This window comes from Zea mays, chromosome 6 (assembly GCF_902167145.1).
Source record: "Zea mays cultivar B73 chromosome 6, Zm-B73-REFERENCE-NAM-5.0, whole genome shotgun sequence".
In the NCBI taxonomy this organism is placed as follows: domain Eukaryota; kingdom Viridiplantae; phylum Streptophyta; class Magnoliopsida; order Poales; family Poaceae; genus Zea; species Zea mays.
The window spans coordinates 25,153,184-25,160,220 of NC_050101.1; positions in this window are offsets into that span (position 1 = coordinate 25,153,184).

Below are 7,037 nucleotides of genomic sequence, written 5' to 3' on the forward strand. Positions count from 1 at the left end.
CCAAACACCGACAGCTGGCACGCCAGGTAGGGGGTGTGTCGCTGATCCAAGCTAGCTCAATGGCCATCATTTTCCAACACAAGATTGCTCTCCTTCCTGGATCCGTGTTCTGCTTCGGGACCATCTCGTCCGTGGCAGACGAAGAAGGAATTCTGCATCGTATAGCGGATCCACCGAAAAAGAAGCCTTCCTTGAAAATCTCCGAGAAAGCCGGAACGAGGCAGCAAATAGCGCAACCTCCAGCGCCCCGAGCGAAGACTACCTCCTGCAAGTCAGGAACAGAGAACTCATTTACCCAAAGAACCCCGTTGTCCACCTCGTCCACGGAAGAGTGGACACGGATTACGAGGAAAAAAAGAAGGAAACGGGATAGAGGCCCGTCAATCTGCTCTTCTGGCGCCTTCGCCCTCAAAGGAGGATAGAAATAAGCTTGTCACCGCAGCAACTCCTTTCTACCACGACATCCTCTTCATCAGGGGGAAGAGTGGAATCATTTCCCATATCCGATGACGAGCCAACCATGCCTAGGGAAAACCTCCTCAGCGAGAAGCTCGCCGACGGAGGAACCGACGCCGAAATATTCGGCGACATCACGAAGCAGGGGAACGAGACCCGACGCAGCCTGTATCCCGAGATGAAATTTCGGAGGTGAGAGAAACTCCTGACGAACGAGTCTTCAGAGAGAGGAGGAACTCTCACCGACGTGATCGTCGGCAGGCTCAAGAGCAAGCTGAGCAGGATGCGAGGCAACGCCGAGAGAACCCTCTCTTCGCGTGAAACCTGAACCCTGACTTCGCCTGTGCCATGAACACACCGAGTGAGGTCCGTGGAGTATTGGATCGGATAGCCAATGGCCTCCCCCGGACTCCATACGCTGAAGGCTATCGGCGGCTGCTCACTCGGGCGACTAATCATCTTCTACCCCTCGCTCATCCCCCGAGCGATCTACGGCACACCATCAACAGTCGGCAGGACGTGCGGAGCTCCATCAACGCTTCACACGAACGGTGACATGAGAATGAGATAGGGCGCCAAGAGGAGTACGATCGGGATCACGACATCCCAGCACGAAGTCAGGCCACTAGAGTTGAGTCGGCAACGACTTCAACTGGTGGCACAATCCGGGGACGGTCGAGACAGCACATCGGCAACTCCCCTCCCCGGTACTAGCACACGGTCGTCGACAAGAAGACACGTGTAGAGTATCCGTGCTCACTCCACGTCTCAGGGCCATTCAATGGCCCCCAAACTTCAAGGTCTCCAACGTCGATAAATACGAGACTAAGCAGGACTCGGGAGGCTGGTTGGTCGTCTATACAACCGCTGCCCGGGCCGTTAGGGCAACGGAAGATGTGATGACTGCGTATTTACCCATCGTCCTCGGGCAAGACGCATTGCAATGGCTGCGACATCTACCACGGCACTGCATCGACGATTGGAGCGACTTCAGTCAGCGTTTTATCGCCAACTTCCAATCACTCTCCGACAAACTGGCGCAGCCATGGGACCTCAAATCCATTAGGCGCCACGGGGATGAAACTCTTCGGTCGTACCTCAAAAGGTTTCAGACCATGAGAAATTGCATCCCCGAGGTCGCTGAAGTAGCAGTGATCGAGGACTTCTATCGGGAATCCAATGACTCTGTCTTCGTCCGAGCCATACTGCAAAAGGCGCCGACCACCTCCGAGCAGCTGTTCATGGAGGCAGACCTCTACATCACCGCCGATGAATGGGCTCAGGACCTCATCGGGGAGCGAAGCCTGCTCTGTCTGCACCACGGCGTGATGCAAACCAGCAGACCGACAAGCGCTGGGAGAAGAGACCTCATGAAGAGGTCCATGTCGCTGGACCACCCGTCTCTCGTTCCCGAGGTGCACCCCGCGGAGGCGAGCGGACACTGGACGACATCCTCGATTCCCAGTGCTCGTATCACAAGGATATGCGCCACAGCTTGCGGAACTGCAGAGACTTCAAGCATTCCGTCGGGAATGGCCGACCCTTCCAACCTCTACCACCTCCCCCACCGCGAGGAGGGCCCGGTGAACCTCGGCGACCTCAGCAGTAGGAAGAGGGAGGAGGTGGAGCATTTCCGCACGTCGACGAAGAGGTCAACGTCATCTTCAGAGGACACGGGTCACAAGAAAACAAAAGGCAACAGAAGCTCAATGACCGACAAATACTAGTGGTAACCACCAGTGCCCCTGCCCCCTATCAGTGGTCAGAACACCCGATCACCTTTACCCGAGCGAATCAATGGCTCAACTTTGATCATCCAGGCAAGTACCCGCTCCTCGTCGATCCGGTGATCCGAGAGAGCAGGGTAAAGAAAGTATTAGTGGACGGGGGAAGCAGCATCAACATTACCTTCCCCCGGACACTCTTGGGCTTGGGAGTTGCACTCAAAGAGCTCCATGAGTCAGACACTCCTTTCTTCGGCATTGTGCCGACCGAAGGAGAATACCCGCTTGGGCACATCTACATGCCTATCACCTTTGGAACTCTGAAAAACTACAGAACCGAGTTCCTGAGGTTCGAGGTGGCAAGCTTCGACTGCAAATACAATGCCATCATCGGCAGGCCAGGATTGGCAAAATTCATGGCCATTCTGCACTATTCGTGCTTGATATTGAAGATGCCGGGACAACAAGGGATCATCACCGGGCGTGCTGACTTCCAAGGCGCCGCGAAATGTTTCCGAGTAGCCATCCAGGCGGCCCTCACTACCAAACCACTGACGACTTCCTCTGTGCAGGCAAACTCAAAGCCTGAGGGAGACCTCGCAATACCTGAGAATGAAGCTCAAGTCGTGACCTCTATACGGCCAACTGAGGAAATGAAGAGGATCAACCTTGGGTTCGCTGATGAACGCAAGACCGCCATCATCAGCTCCAGCCTGGATGACAAATAGGAAGGCGCGCTCGTCCAGTTCTTACAAGATAACCGAGACGTATTTGCATGGCAGCCTGCGGATATGCCGGGAGTCCCAAGAGAACTGGCTGAGCACAAACTGAAGGTTTATCCCCAATCAAGGCCGATCCGACAAAAACTGCATCGTTTCACGCCTGACAAGAGAAAGGCTATTCGCGCCGAGCTAGCTCGCTTAGTCGTAGCAGGGTTCATTAGAGAAGTACTGCATCCTGAGTGGCTAGCAAATCCTGTTCTTGTACTCAAAAAGAATAAAGTGGATTGGCGCATGTGCGTCGACTATACAGATCTCAATAAACATTGTCCGAAGGATGCTTTCAGAATCCCTAGGATAGATCAGGTGGTTGATTCGACCGCTAGATGTTCTATGCTATCCTTCCTGGACTGCTATTATAGGTACCATCAGATCAGCTTAGCAAAAGATGAGGAAAAAACTGCATTCATTGCCCCGTTTGGAGCTTTCTGTTATACCTCCATGTCGTTCGGTCTCAAGAACGCAGGAGCGACTTACCAGAGAGCTATTCAGACATGCTTGGCCGGTCACTAGGGCAAGCAGGTAAAAGCTTATGTTGACGATGTGGTGATCAAAACAGAAAATTCAGAAAACTTCATTGAATATCTGTAGCTGGTCTTCAACAGCCTGAGGCGATACCGGTGGAAGCTCAATCCAGAAAAATGTGTCTTCAGAGTACCACCGGGAAGTTGCTCGGATTCATTGTCAGCCACTGAGGAATTGAAGCCAACCCAGAAAAAATTGAAAGGGAAATGTGCCCTTGGGCCATTTCTAAGTGTTTTGGTGATTTAGTGTCCAACACAAGTGCCTAAGTGTCAAATGGTGGACAAAGTACAAATCAAGTACAAAGGTATGTTTCTCAGACTTAGTACATTGTTTTAGAGACTAATGTATTGTGTCTAAGTGCTGGAAACAGGAGAAAACAAATTGGAGAGAGATAGCTTTGTTTTAGCCAAAGCCAGCTCTGTCTGGGTGCACCGGACTGTCCGGTGGTGCACCGGACAGTGTCCGGTGCGCCAGGCTGGCTCAGGCAAACTTGCTGCTCTCGGGAAGGAATTAACGGCGTACGGCTATAATTCACCGGACTGTCCGGTGTGCACCGGACTATCCGGTGAGCCAACGGTCGGCCGGGCCAAAGGTCGACTGCGCGATCTGCGCGAGACACATGGCCGAGCCAACGGTTGGGAGGGGGCACCGGACTGTCCGGTGTGCACCGGACAGTGTCCGGTGCGCCAACGGCTTCAAGGCTGCCAACGGTCGGCTTCGCCAAATAAGGAAGGAAATCCACACCGGACAGTGTCCGGTGGTGCACCGGACTGTCCGGTGCGCCAGGCGACAGAAGGCAAGAATTGCCTTCCCGGATTGCTCTCAACGGCTGCTAGCTGCCTTGGGGCTATAAAAGGGACCCCTAGGCGCATGGAGGAGAATACGAAGCATTCCTTGAGCACTCTTGATCACTCACACTCCATTCTTGCGCACTTGTTCGACAATCTAGTGATTTGAGCTCCGTTCTAGTGTGCTAGTCTTTTGAGCTTAAGTCTGGGTCTTGTGTGTGCGTATTTGCTGTGATCTTTGTGTCTTGTGTGAGTTGCTAATCCCTCCCTTACTCCGTGCTTCTTTGTGAACATCTTTGTAAGGGTGAGAGACTCCAAGTTGTGGAGATTCCTCGCGAACGGGATATAGAAAAGAAAAGCAAACACCGTGGTATTCAAGTGGGTCTTTGGACCGCTTGAGAGGGGTTGATTGCAACCCTCGTCCGTTGGGACGCCACAACGTGGAAGTAAGCAAGTGTTGTACTTGGCCGAACCACGGGATAAACCACTGTGTCTACATGTGTTAATTCTCTTGTGGTTATTGTGTTTCGCTAAGACTCTTCTCTAGCCACTTGGCAATACTGTGCTAAAGTTTAACCAAGTTTTTGTGGCATTAAGTTCAAGTTTTACAGGATCACCTAGTCACCCCCCTCTAGGTGCTCTCAATTGGTATCAGAGCCGTTCTCTTCAAGAAAGGGACTAACCGCCCGAAGAGATGGATCCTAAGGGCAAGGGGATTGTGATCAATGACAAGGAGAAGGAGTCATTCATCAACGAGCCCAAGGATGACAAGCCTACCGACTCGGGCTCGGGCCACAAATGCAAAGATGGGAAGAAGAAGAAGACAAGACGCATCAAGGAGATCGTCTACTACGACGACAGCGATGAGTCCACTTCTTCCCAAAAGGACAACGACGACAACGACTACGAGAGAAGGAAACCGGTTAATTCGAACTTTTCTTTTGACTACTCTCGTATTCCGCAAAGTACAAATGCTCATTTGCTCTCCATTCCACTTGGCAAACCTCCTCACTTTGATGGAGAGGACTACGGATTTTGGAGCCACAAAATGCGTAGTCACCTGTTCTATCTCCATCCGAGCATATGGGAGATTGTGGAAAGTGGAATGAAATTTGATAGCTCGGATAGTCCTATGTTTATCAATGAACAGATTCATAGAAATGCACAAGCTACTACTGTGTTGTTAGCCTCTTTGTGCAGGGACGAGTATCATAAGGTGAGCGGCTTGGATAATGCCAAGCAGATCTGGGACACCCTCAGGATCTCACATGAGGGGAACGACGTCACCTTACTCACCAAAATGGAGTTGGTGGAGGGCGAGCTTGGAAGATTCGCAATGATCAGGGGAGAGGAGCCAACCCAAACATACAACCGGCTCAAGACCCTCATCAACAAGATAAGGAGCTACGGAAGCACACAATGGACGGACCACGACATCGTTCGTCTAATGCTAAGGTCCTTTACTGTACTTGATCCACATTTGGTGAACAATATCCGTGAAAATCCTAGGTACACCAAGATGTCGCCCGAAGAAGTTCTTGGAAAATTTGTAAGCGGGCGAATGATGATCAAGGAGGCGAGATATGTCAACGACGCGTTGAACGGTCCAATCCATGAGCCTCAACCCATTGCTCTCAAGGCAACGAGGAGCAAGGAGGCGCTACCTAGCAAGGTGGCGCAAGTTGAGGCGGCTGGGCTCAATGATGAAGAAATGGCCCTCATCATCAAGCGCTTCAATACGGCGCTAAAGGGTCGCAAGGGGCAGCCAAGCAAGACCAAGACAAAGGGGAAGTGCTCATGCTTCAAATGTGGTAAGGTTGGTCATTTTATTGCTAATTGCCCCGACAATGATAGTGACCAGGAACAAGAGAACAAGAGGGAGAAGAAGAAGAACTATAATAAGGCAAAAGGCGAGGCACATCTTGGCAAGGAGTGGGACTCAGATTGTTCGTTGTCCGACTCCGACAACGAAGGACTCGCCGCCACTGCCTTCAACAAGTCATCCCTCTTCCCCAACGAGCATCACACTTGCCTCATGGCAAGGGAAAAGAAGGTAAGCGCTCGTAACACTAGTACTTATGCTTCTTCAAGTGAGGATGAGTCTAGTGATGATGATGAAATAGATTATTCATGTTTATTCAAGGGTCTAGATAGAACCAAGGTGGATAAAATAAATGAATTGATTGATGCTTTGAATGATAAGAATAGATTGCTAGAAAAGCAAGAGGATCTCTTATATGATGAACTTGATAAGTTTGTAGAAGCTCAAAAATCCCTTGCTTTAGAAATAAAGAGGAATGAAATGCTTTCTTGTGAATTGTCTACATGCCATGACTCTATTTCTAGTTTAAAAAGCATAAACAATGACTTGAATGCTAAGTTAGAAATAGCTAATAAATCAACATCTTGTGTAGAACATGTTGTGGTTTGCACTAGGTGTAAAGATTTTAATGTTGATGCTTGTAGTGAACACCTAGTTTCAATTTCTAAATTGAATGATGAAGTGGCTAGTCTTAATGCCCACATTAAGACTAGCAAAAGTGAATTTGATAAGTTAAAATTTGCAAGGGATGCCTACACGATTGGTAGACACCCCTCAATTAAGGATGGACTTGGTTTCAAGAGGGAAGCCAAGAACTTAACAAGCCATAAGGCTCCCATCCCCGCCAAGGAGAAAGGGAAGGCCCCTATGGCTAGTAGTGCTAAAAAGAACCATGCTTTTATGTATCATGATAGGAGACATGCTAGAAATGCAAATAGAAGTT